Raw genomic sequence first — 13,094 nt, 5'->3', positions numbered from 1 at the left:
CTTGAAGGTACACGTTGTTCCCAAATGTGAAATAGTTATGGGTGAGGACAAAGTCACAAAGTTCAGCCACCAGGTTTGCCATGACATTATTGGGGATAGTGTTCCTGACAGCTTGTAGTCCATCTTTGTGTGGAATGTTGGTGTAGAGGGCTTCTACATCCATAGTGGCCAGGATGGTGTTTTCAGGAAGATCACCGATGGATTGTAGTTTCCTCAGGAAGTCAGTGGTGTCTTGAAGATAGTTGGGAGTGCTGGTAGCGTAGGGCCTGTGGAGGGAATCTACATAGCCAGACAGACAATCCTGCTGTCAGGCTGCCAATGCCAGAGATGATGGGGAATCCAGGATTTCCAGGTTTATGGATCTTGGGTAGCAGATAGAATACCCCTGGTCGGGGTTCTAGGGGTGTGTCTGTGCAGATTTGTTCTTGTGCTTTTTCAGGAAGTTTCTTGAGCAGATGGTGTAGTTTCTTTTGGTAACCCTCAGTGGGATCAGAAGGTAATGGCTTGTAGAAAGTGGTGTTGGAGAGCTGCCTAGCAGCCTCTTGTTCATATTCTGACCTATTCATGATGAAGACAGCACCTCCTTTGTCAGCCTTTTTGATTATGATGTCAGAGTTGTTTCTGAGGCTGTGGATGGCATTGTGTTCTGCACGGCTGAGGTAATGGGGCAAGTGATATTGCTTTTCCACGATTTCAGCCCGTGCACATCGGCAGAAGCACTCTATATAGAAGTCCAGTCTGTTGTTTCGACCTCCAGGAGGAGTCCACCCATAATTCTTCTTTTTGTAGTGTTGGTAGGAAGGTCTCTGTGGGTTAGTATGTTGTTCAGAGGTGTGTTGGAAATATTCCTTGACGTGCACGGGCTGTAAAGTGCTGGAAATGGCCCACCTTGATTATCACTACAAAAGGTTCCACCCACCCCAAGCCCCGGCTCCCCTGCTGGTAATAGATCATCTTTCCTGGTCACTCTTGTTCCAGTCTGTATGGTAACACCCATTGTTTCATGTTCTCTGTGTATATAAAATCTCCCCACTATATTTTCCACTGTATGCATCCGATGAAGTGAGCTGTAGCTCACGAAAGCTTATGCTGTACTAAATTTGTTCGTCTCTGAGGTGCCACAAGTCCTCCTGTTCTTTTTAGGATTAGAGTGTTTACTTATAACGGCTGCAATGGTGTTTCAAAACTCACTACCATATGCTGTTTCACAGCATATACGACTAACTCTGAAGCCTGATTCACATTGGAAGCAGAGTAATAAAAACAGTAATGAAAAAATACAAACCTGAATAATTTGCCTTTTTCATTCTCCACCTAGGCAGAGACATTCAGCACATTCACTATGCCTGCAAAACACGGCTTGAGGAAACCTGCTGCATTTAGTTAAGTGAAACTGAACATTATCCATAAGCCCTAAAACCAAGAACTGGATAATGAGATGAAGTATGGTGACAGAAAACACTCACCTCCTCAAGACCAGGAACGGAAGCCAATCAATACTTTATTTGCAACAACCCAGAGGCCTCTCAGCAACTCAAGTGAATCAAAATTGAAAAGTCACACACATCCCAGTGAACACAATCTGTTTAGTTTTGCACAGGTCTAGCTGAGGACCCAAAAATGATGGAACTGAACAACATTACAAATATATTTGCAAAGTTCAAGATTTCATTTAGCATGTTTTACTGTACTCAGAGCTATACACAGAAGCTCAACCCCTTGAATGATTTGTAATAGTTAATGAGTGTCTCAATTATCTACTACTTGTACCTTGTTTTGAAGCTGTAAAGCACTGTAAATGCTAAAATTTAGGGATTGACTACACTAGAAAGTTTTGATGCTTTAACTATACTGATACAGCTAAAGCAGCAAAACCCTTCTTGCGTGGACATTGCTAGTTTAGACATAGCCTGAGTTTTTGCGCTCTCGGTTTCAACGGTGATAGCGAGCCAGTGAAAGAAAAGCGCTGGTTTGTGTACGCACTTACTTCCACAGGCGTCAGAGAGAGTTTACATTAGCAGCACTTCCATCCTGGATGAGAGCAGTGCTCTAGAGCAGCTATCCCACGGTGCAGCTCTCTCCAGTTTGATGATGGGTCTTGTGGGAAGGGGGGGGGTGTGTGTGATCACAGGGCACCCTGGGTCCCTGCACAGCCTCCTCTCCCCAAACACTGATCAGCTCCAGTAGCTCAGCATTGCTCCAAGCAGGGGATCCTTTGCTCCGTGGAGGAACCATTGTCACCTGGCCAGATGATAAGTGAGCACTTGCCAAGAAAACAGGAAGGGGAGTTTCAAAGTTGCTGGGGCTTTACAGGGGGCAGGGTGTATGTCTGTTTACTTGGCATCAGAGCAGCAGAGCTGCTGGCCAGAGTGGTCACCTCGGCACTGTGGGAGATCCTGCGGAAGCTAAAAACTCTGTAAACAGGAAGAACGTGTCTTCACTTGCACATCACTGCAAAGCATTACCGGTAAGAGCTGTACGCCTCTTGTGGAGGTGGTTTTCTTTTTGAAGTGAAACTTCTGAGTTTCACTGCAAAAAGTTATTGGCAAGTATAGACGCTCCCATGGTTTTTGCGCAAAAAAGGGATTTTTTTTCTGCTTTAAATGGCAAGTGTAGACATGTCCACAGTTATACTGATATAAGAGTGCTTATAGCACTATAGTTCATTCCAGTACAGGAACCAAAACAATTCTGGTACAATATAACTACATCCACACTGCGGCTTTTACTGGTATAACCATACTAACAAATAAATTATTAATATACATCTCTAACAGAGAGGTATATTGGTAAAACTTCTAAGTATAGACTAGCCTTTATTTCCCTTGGTGGGCTTGCAGTTCTTACTGCTGCAAAATTCTACATCACAGGACTATGTTGGCTACTGCTTGCCATTGCTTTTATTTTACTAGGTCAGACTGAACTGTTCTGGTGTGAAGAGGTACATGAAGGCCCACATGAGCCCCTTGGGCAACACATTGTGATAACAAGCCAACAAACAATCTGTTAGCTTTCAGAGCCATAAGTTCCGTTTCCTCGTCTGGGTCCTCAAGGATGTTGAGTTGCCAAAAGCCACAGGCCATGCAGCTGCCAAGAACCATCTTCACTTTGCTCTGAAACCCAGACAGGCCAGTAGGCATGTTGCTCCTGGCTACTGCCCTTTCCACAGTGCTCTGAAACTCCTGAGAGGTGAAGAGCAGAGTATGTGGGGCAGTTAATGCCCTTCAAGCATCTTGAACCTTCCACAGCTTCTTAGCCCTGGTCTACACTAGGACTTTAGGTTGAATTTAGCAGCGTTAAATCGATGTAAACCTGCACCTGTCCACACGATGAAGCCCTTTATTTCGACTTAAAGGGCTCTTAAAATCGATTTCCTTACTCCACCCCTGACAAGTGGATTAGCGCTTAAATCGGCCTTGCTGGGTTGAATTTGGGGTACTGTGGACACAATTTGACAGTATTGGCCTCCGGGAGCTATCCCAGAGTGCTCCATTGTGACTGCTCTGGACAGCACTCTCAACTCAGATGCACGATTGTTTGCCGTTCCTCTGACGCAGGGAGGGGCGACTGATGACACAGCTTACAGGGTTGGCTTACAGGGAGCTAAAATCAACAAAGGGGGTGGCTTTACATCAAGGAGTATTTCAGGCAGGACTTCACAGAGGGTTCCAATAAGAAATGGTGCACCTAAGTTATTGTTCTTATTGGAACAAGGAGGTTAGTCTGGCTCTGATTGATACATGGCTAGATTTACCTCATTGCACCTTCTCTGTGAGTGACTGCAGTGTGACCTAGAGGAATGAGTCCCCTAGACGGGGGAGAGGGGGTTTGCAAATGAGTACAAAACAAATCTGGTCTATTTCTTGTTTTGATACACTCCATCTACCTTTTACATCTTTGGCTGGCAGCAGACGGTGCAGAAGGACTGCATGCCATCCACATCTAATGGCTGCTCGGCAGAAGATGGTACAATAGGACTGCTAGCCATCCTCATCTCTTGCCTGCCCGGCAGAAGATGATGCAATAGGACTGCTAGCAATCCGTATCACCTGCCTGCTCACCATAAGATGGTTCGATAGGACTGACTGCAGGACTAAAGAGAATGACTTGATCAAGTCACTCCAAATTTAGTCCCTGCGCCCATGTCTGCCCAGGTGCTCCTGATCGACCTCACACAGGCAACCAGGAGCACTTCGGACATGACGATGATGGCTACCAGTCCTATTGCACCGTCTGCTGCCACAAGGCAATGGGTTGCTGCTGCTGTGTAGCAATGCAGTACCGCATCTGCCAGTACCCAGGAGACATACGGTGACGGTTACCTGAGTGGGCTCCATGCTTGCCGTGGTATGGCGTCTGCACAGGTAACTCAGGAAAAAAGGCACGAAACGGTTGTCTGCCCTTGCTTTCATGGAGGGAGGGAGGGAGGGAACGGGGGCCTGACGATATGTACCCAAAACCACCCGCGACAATGTTTTAGCCCCATCAGGCATTGGGATCTCAACCCAGAATTCCAATGGGCAGCAGAGACTGCGGGAACTGTGGGATAGCTACCCACAGTGCAACGCTCCAGAAATCGACTCTAGCCTCGGTACTGTGGACACACTCTGCCGAGTTAATGCACTTAGAGCATTTTCTGTGGGGACACACACACTCGAATATATAAAACCGATTTCTAAAAAAACGACTTCTATAAATTCAACCTAATTTCGTAGTGTAGACATACCCTTACACTCATTCTTCCACAGTTCTTGAGAGAGAGCCTTTCGCTTAGAGCAGCTCCTTTTCTCCATCCCACCTTGGCAGTGCCCTGTTTCACCCAGCCATGGGTTGCTTTTTTGTGGAGAAAGAAAATACATCTGCTCAGACAGCATACTGTGTTATCATTCCCCTCATCTTCCAGACCCCCAAATGACCGTCTGATGTTATGCATCCTTTCACACTACCTGGTGCCAGCAATGGTCCCTGCAGCTTTCAGTTAAGAGAAAGAGCCAGACAAACGGGATGAAGTTTTGAAAGTCAGTAGACAAAAGACAGACAGAGATAATCTCCTTATGGTTCTCCAGATTGCATTTAATGCCAAAAAGTCAGTCACTCTTCCAACAATGGGAGACAGACAGAAAGCAATGAGCCATTTCCTTTAGCTTCCCTCCAGAAGAGAATTCTTACGCAATCTCTCAATTCCATGCCTCCTCTAGCACCTTGACAGAAGTGGATCTGAGACTTGTACCTACACCAATCAAGACAATCACGTATGAGCTGGCAACCAGGCCTCAAGTCTTTACAAATGTGCAGCCTCAGATGCAAGGATCCTCAAGTGGTAAGACAGGAATTTGTTTTTAATCTTGACCTTGATAAAGAGAAAATATTTCCAAAGCGTAAGGGTTTTGTTGTTGTTGTTTGGGTTTTTTTGCAGCCTTCCCAGTAATCTTCTCCAAACGTCTGATTTTAAATGTATTTTTGTTACTTGCAAAGAAGTCCTACATGCTTGCTATGCAATCAGTTAACAGTGAGCAAAGAGGGTTCCTTTGGTAGGATTCTTCCCCGTAGGAAAGAAAGAGAGGTCTAAGGAGTTTAAAAGTAAATTTATTCATGCTACTGCATACAGACCAGACTCTACAGTTCTTTGACTCTCCAGATTCCAGAGAACACATAACTTGTGCTGCCTAATGTCACCACATAGGGCCATCCTAAATGCTGACCTGAACAAATCAGACATGAAAGGCACTACAATCCTATATGCCAACAGCTAGCCACACCAAAATCATGTTCATGTTAGCATTGCCTGTGTGCTAGAATAAGTGCATATAAAAGCCAGGTTCTCACAAACCAACTGGGGGAACTACAGTAAAATAGAGTCATGACTAATAAAATAAGGAAAGTTCTTTTACCAAAAATGTAAACAATTTCCTCTTGTGAAGGATATGGGAATTTAATAATGTTGCCGGCACCCAGTGCCGAGAGGCTGAACAACAGCTTGAGTTGGTTCGTTACCCGGTGTGCTGCACCCAATAATCACAACGGGGTGGAGAAGCAGAAAAGTTTATTTGAAGCTTCAAAAAGGTACAGGGAGATTTGAATCTCAAATCCTGTACAACAGAGCAGGAAGTTACACAGGCTTTTATACATCCTTTTTCCCAGCATACTTATCCAATAGCAAGCTGCCCCAAGTATCCAGCCAGCCAATCCAGTTCCCAGCTAGTTCCCTGATTCTCTGTATCATTTGTTAAACTATACATAAAGCTGCTTTATTCAGCATTGTTCTTCCATATCTGCCCTGTTTGGCCTTGCTTAGTTTCAGGCAGTCTGACTTCGCAGCATATTGTTGCAGATCCTCAGCATAACTGCTATGTGTGCCTCCAGGCAGGGGGGCCAAGGACACTTGGGCCTAGTACGCAGAGCTGCTGCGAGTGCCTCCAGGTGGGAGGGGGGGCCAAGGACACCTGGGCCTAGTACGAGGGGGCTTCATCGCCACTCGTGGTCTTCCATCCCCTCGAGTTACCTAGTGGCCATGCCCCAGTGTCCCCAACAATAAGCAGAAAACCACTTGAAGTTATAAGAGCAAGAAATATCTGTTTGTACTGATCATGGTAACTGAGTGAATTTTATAACCTTTTTTGAGGCATTTGATTTAGTACTACGTGTCATTCTGATTAAAAAATTTGCACTATAAAATACCAATACAGCACAAGCTAAACGGATGAAGAGTTGGTTAACTGACCAATCTGACAATAGTCAGGGGTGGAGGGGATGTTTCCACACATTCGTACTAAGTCTAACACTTTTCAACATTTTCATCAACGATCTGGAAGTAAATATAAAATCATTGCTAATAAAATCTGTGGAAGACACAAAGATTGATGGAGTCGTAAATGATGAGGACAGGGCAATCATAAAGAGTGATCTGGTTCACTTAGTAAGCTGGACTTATTCAAAGCAAATGTGTTCCAATAAAGTCAAATGCAAAGTTATGCATTTAGGAACAAGGAATGCAAGCTATACCTACAGAATGCAGAACTGTATCCCGGAACACAGTGATTCTGAAAATAATTTAGGGGTCACAATGGAAAAGCAACTCAACAGGTGCTCTCAGTGCAATGTTGAGGCAAAAAGGACATGCAATTCTTGAATGAGGAGAGAAGTGAAAAATTGTCAGGAGGTGATTTTACCTCTGTATATGGCACTGATGAGAACCAATACTGGAATACTGAGTCTAATTCTGATGTCTGCATTTTAAAAAGCATGTCGGAAAAACTGGAGAGGGAAAAGGAAAGAGCCACAAAATTATTTGAGGACTGGAAAAAATGCCATACAGTGAAATACCTTAAGAGCTCAATCTGTTTAGTTTATCAAAAAGATTGAGAGGTGACAGATTACAGTGTACACGAAGCTTCATGGGAAGAAAACACTGAATACTAAGTTTCAGAGTAACAGCCGTGTTAGTCTGTATTCGCAAAAAGAAAAGGAGTACTTGTGGCACCTTAGAGACTAACCAATTTATTTGAGCATAAGCTTTCGTGAGCTACAGCTCACTCGAGAGTGTAGCTCATGAAAGCTTATGCTCAAATAAATTGGTTAGTCTCTAGAGTGCCATAAGTACTCCTTTTCTTTTTGCTGAATACTAAGTGGTTCTTTAATCTCATGGAGAAAGGCATAACAAGAACCATGGCTAGAAGCTGAAGCCAGACAAATTCAAATTGGAAATAAGGCTCAAATGATTAAGTATTGGAACAAATTTCCAAGGGAAGTGATGAATTCTCCATCTCTTAATGCCCTTCTGAAAGATATACTTGAGTCAAACACAAGTTATCAGGTTCAGTACAGAGGAAACTAGGTGAAATGTAATGGCTTTAGCCTCGGTGAGTCTATGGTGGACATATGAGGAGCCATGAGTTTCCATCTTCCTTCCTATTCTTACAGTCATTCCTCACCCTACCTTTACTCCAATGTAAAAAAATTAACAAAACCCCAAAACATGTAAATTTGGTACCAATGCATTTGTATGTTATATCCTCTTCCCCTTCCCAGAATTAGTTCTGAATCAGACTAAGCTTCCAGGAACCAATTCTGAAGCACTTGGAGGAGAGGAAAGTGATCAGGAACAGTCAGCATGGATTCATCAAGGGCAAGTCATGCCAGACTCATCTAATTGCCTTCTATGACGAGATAACTGGCTCTGTGGATGAGGAGAAAGTAGTGGACGTGTTATTCCTTGACTTTAGCAAAGCTTTTGATACGATCTACCACAGTATTCTTGCCAGCAAGTTAAGGAGGTGTGGGCTGGATGAATGGACTATAAGGTGCATAGAAAGCTGGCTAGATCGTTGGGCTCAATGGGTAGTGATCAATAGCTCCATATCTAGTTGGCAGTCGGTATCAAGCGGAGTGCCCCAAGGGTCAGTCCTGGGGGCGGTTTTGTTCAATATCTTATTAATGATCGGGAGGATGGCATGGATTGCACCCTCCACAAGTTTGCAGATGACACTAAACTGGGAGGAGAGGTAGATACTGTGGAGGGTAGCGATAGGATACAGAGGGACCTAGACAAATTAGAGGATTGGGCCAAAAGAAATCTGATGAGGTTCAACAAGGACAAGTGCAGAGTCCTGCACTTAGGATGGAAAAATCCCATGCATTGCTACAGACTAGGGACCAAATGGCTAGGCAGCATTCTGCAGAAGAGGACCTAGGGGTTACAGTGGACGAGAAGCTGGATATGAGTCAACAGTCTGCCCTTGTTGCCAAGAAGGCTAACGGCATTTTGGGCTGTATAAGTAGGGGCATTGCCAGAAGATCGAGGGACGTGATCATTCCCCTCTATTCGGCATTGGTGAGGCCTCATCTGGAGTACTGTGTCCAGTTTTGGGCCCCACACTACAAGAAGGATGTGGAAAAATTGGAAAGTGTCCAGCGGAGGGCAACAAAAATGATTAGGGGACTGGAACACATGACTTATGAGGAGAGGCTGAGGGAACTGGGATTGTTTAGTTTGCAGAAGAGAAGAATGAGGGGTGATTTGATAGCTGCTTTCAACTACCTGAAAGGGGGTTCCAAAGAGGATGGATCTAGACTGTTCTCAGTGATAGAGGTTTTCAAGGTCAGGCTTGACAAAGCCCTGGCTGGATTGATTTAGTTGGGGATTGGTCCTGCTTTGAGCAGGGGGTTGGACTAGATGACCTCCTGAGGTCCCTTCCAACGCTGATATTCTATGATTCTATGATTCCAGGGACAGGGATTGTTTCATCTTTATTTGTAAGGCTCCAAGCACAAAGGGGCTCCCAAACCGAGTTGAAGCCTTTGAACTACTGTATATTGTAATATAAATGTTTACTAATAATCTAATGCAGCATGGCACAGACTCATTAAGCCAGGAGTAGAAGCTCCCATAGGAGCTTATTCCCATATTTGTAGCAGGTTACAAGATGTAACAGAGAACACTAGCAAACTAAAAACCTCACCTGAATCAAATGTAGCCCAGGACTTGAGTTACAGAAGCTGCAATGTTGTTTACACTATCAAGGCAAAAGAGAGTCAGCTGAACAGAGAGTTGTTTCACTTCTCTAGTGCCCGATTCTGTGAGATGGTGAGGGCACTTAATTCCCATGGACTGTGACAGAAGTTAAGGGGGTTCAGACTCTTTAGGATCTAGCCTGGATAATTTTATCACGGAGAAAGTTATCGTGGCTGATGATTCTTATGGAAAGATTTATTCATAATTATCAAATTATTTGATAATTCAGAATAAGAAACTATTCCTAATTGGTCAGAGTAAGTTCAAGAACCAGGGCACAATATCAAACCTAAGTGTGATTAACTAGAAAATGCAGGCGCTGCTATTTGTCACAGAGCAGTGAATATGCAGAAGTTAATACTATAAGGAACATAAAACCCAGTGGTATCAGTTTAAGAAATTGAGCTAATGCATTTCATAGGATTTGGAGTGGAAAGAACATAGTAAGGATAAAACAAAACGGATTTCCCTTATTTGGCCAGATCACTATCAAAAACTACGAAGTATTATTTATATTTGGTTGTGACCCACAAAATGACATGATATAGCAAAAACATCAGGCAAATCCTCCATTTAGGAATATATTCTTACTGGATTATTTCACAGCTGTTCATGAACGGTCATTCAATTTCCACATTATTCATTGGTTTCATGTTGGTACCATTTGATTAGCTATTCACACAAGTTTTTCACACAGGTGTTTGGGAAATGGCTGGTCTTTACACTGATTCCAATACCTTCATGCAAACAAAGGTATTTGTGCGGGAAGCCATTTGTTATTCTTCTATTTAGAAAGTTTCATTGACTGAATCAGGGAGCTGGAATGGCGTGACAAGTCACACCATGATTTATAGCCTGCAGCACATAAGGTAAAAATTTGTCATAAACTCAAAGTTATTCATCCAATTCAGGGTAAAATTCAGACAACTCACAGAGAAAAGTCAGGAAGCTCTGATAGCTACTGTTCCAAACATTACATGAAACAGACCTGTGCTCTTAGCATGGGAATTATGTATAAAAAGGGTTAATGTGCATTATGTGGGAGTTTTTCACAACAGCACAGTTAAGATTGTGTTACAGATTTCAGACTTTAAAACACTTAAATTTATGATTATGTGTGTTTGTGGGGAGGGGGTGGGTCTTTTTTGGGTCAACGAAATTCACCGCTATGCAGTGTCTACATTACTTCTGAGGTACCTCATCATCTGTGCATTATCTAGTAATGTATAGAAACAGGTTACTTTACTCGCCAGTAACATGAATAGGAAAATGGATAGAAAATTGCAGTGGGTCCATTGTAAGCAAAGCTCCCTCTTAAATGTAGCAGAGATAATCACCATGGTAACTTTTCAGTGCAGAAGCCATTAAACCACAGCGTGACCACTTATATCTGTATCTTTTTGCCTTAAGTGGCGTATTGTAGTATTATCTAGAAAAACTGAATAAAAGGATTAGTTACATGGTAAAAGCCTGTCACTTATTTAGTGGAGTTAGTACAGAATTTTTTGATGTTTTAAAGACAGACAGTTGCCAGGATATATCCTGTTGCAAGAAAGGGAAGTTTTAACAGAGGAATAGGATAGCGGACGCTCTTGGGTACCATATATTAATGTTAGTACTATGCCTAACTCAATATATGCACTTAGTTTCATGATTTCCAAATTAATCCAGGAATGGAAGCCCAGAACACAAGCAAGAAAGATTTTTTTGCTCACACTGTAGCTATATGAATAGCAAAAAAAATACACCTGACAAATTACCACAAAAACTTGCAACCTTTTGCCGTGGCTGTCTCAACTAAAGCAGATGTTATGGACCCGCGGTGGTTTTCATCACTGCTGAAGCTATCTGAAAAAGTCCGTGTATTCTACTACTTCTATTTATCTAGGCATCAGATTGCCGACTCATCGCCGCGGCACCTCCTGCTGGTCGTCCAGGAATTAGCTCAATTCCAGCCTCAGAGCGCCTCCTGCTGGCCGGTGTCTCTCCTGCCTCAGGCCCTGTATCCCTCCCAGACTTTAGTGCCCCTTTCCCTTGGGGTTCTGCCCACCACAGTACCCCCACACTCTGGGTCTCCCCTCCCAGGGGAACCCCCAACCCTCTAGGCCCACCTCACCTCAGTGGCTACTGCCACTCATCATCTAGCCCCCTTTCTTTGGTGCAAACTGCAGTCTGTGATGGCCACTCATCACTGGCAAGGGGGTTGGACCAGCTGCCTCTGCTTATCCCCAGGCTGCACCTCTGCAGCCCCAGGACCTGCTTAGGCCTTAAACAAGGTCTTAGCCTGGGGAGTTGCTAGACTGGAGCTCCCCAGCTCCTCTTGCCCTTCCCCAGCACTTTACACCGATTCCAATACCTTCATGCAAACAAGGGTATTTGCTCTGCCCCAGGTACCCTGTGCTCCCAGGCAGCTAGGTCCTTCTCACTCCATGACTGGAGTGAGACTGACCTGCCTTCTGGCCCCGCAGGTCTTTTATAGGGGCCGCCTGGCCCTGAGTGGCTACCTCCCAGCCTTTTCCTATTGGCTTTCAGCCCCAGCCCTCTGCCAGGGCTGGCTTTTAACCTTTTCATGGCTGGGGTGACTGCCCCACTACAGTCCCGCTCTAGAGTCAATACTGACTAAGCCGGAGCCTCCCCTTCAAGCACAAGTGCACCTGCACTGACCAAAGGGCGACATTCAGGACAGGCCACGCCAGGAAGCTGGTGCACACCTCAGAATCACAAATGAAGGGAGAACCTCAGCACTTTAAGTGAAACTTTAATAGCATCACTACTTCTATTTATCGGGGCATCTATGCTGCTCACACCAGCACAGTACCTGGGCATCTAACAAAAGGATTATCAGATCGCCAGTCTTAAGTTTGCCTCCAACTTCCACAACTCAACATAGTTCCTGAAAAATCTAAGCAAACATTTGCTTCCACCTTGTGCTGAATCAAATTAATAATAATAATAATAATAATAAAATAATAATAATAATACCCAACTAGTTGAGATATACATTAACAAATATTTTAGATGCAAGGTATGTGTGTGTAGTCTGTCAGTTCAACGATAACGTTTTCATGCTCTCTCTTTTCGTAGATTCTGGAGTGACTGACGTCCAAACCATGACATGCATGCTCATGAGCAAACGGGGCAGACAAAGTCATGGGTGAGCATCTTGGTAGTTATAGCAGTAGTATGACTGCTTTTCCCTTGCAGCTAACAATCGATTACTTGTGTCCTCTTCAAAGGCTTGGAAAGCTCTGAGTGTTGTGCATAGCCATGCTGATCTATGTAATGCAGCCTTCTCAAGATCATCCGGTTTTATTGCACCAAAGTGTATGCTGTTCTTGATGCTGTCCTTGGAGCGCTTTCTGGGGTGGCCTTGATTCTGGTGTCCTTGCACCAATTCTCCTTGTTTGACTCCATTTGAAATAGGAAAGGAGTCAGTGAGATCTCCATTTAAAAGTGCCTGGCCTTGCATCCCCTCATGAAAATAAATGAATGATCTTTACCAGTTTTGGTGGGCAACCAAGTTTTCTGAGAATCATTCATAATCCTTCTCTATCGACTGTATCAAATGCTTTTATCAGATCAA

The sequence above is a fragment of the Lepidochelys kempii genome, chromosome 12 (genome assembly GCF_965140285.1).
Source record: "Lepidochelys kempii isolate rLepKem1 chromosome 12, rLepKem1.hap1, whole genome shotgun sequence".
NCBI classification, from domain to species: domain Eukaryota; kingdom Metazoa; phylum Chordata; order Testudines; family Cheloniidae; genus Lepidochelys; species Lepidochelys kempii.
Note: the sequence above shows the minus strand (reverse complement) of the source record.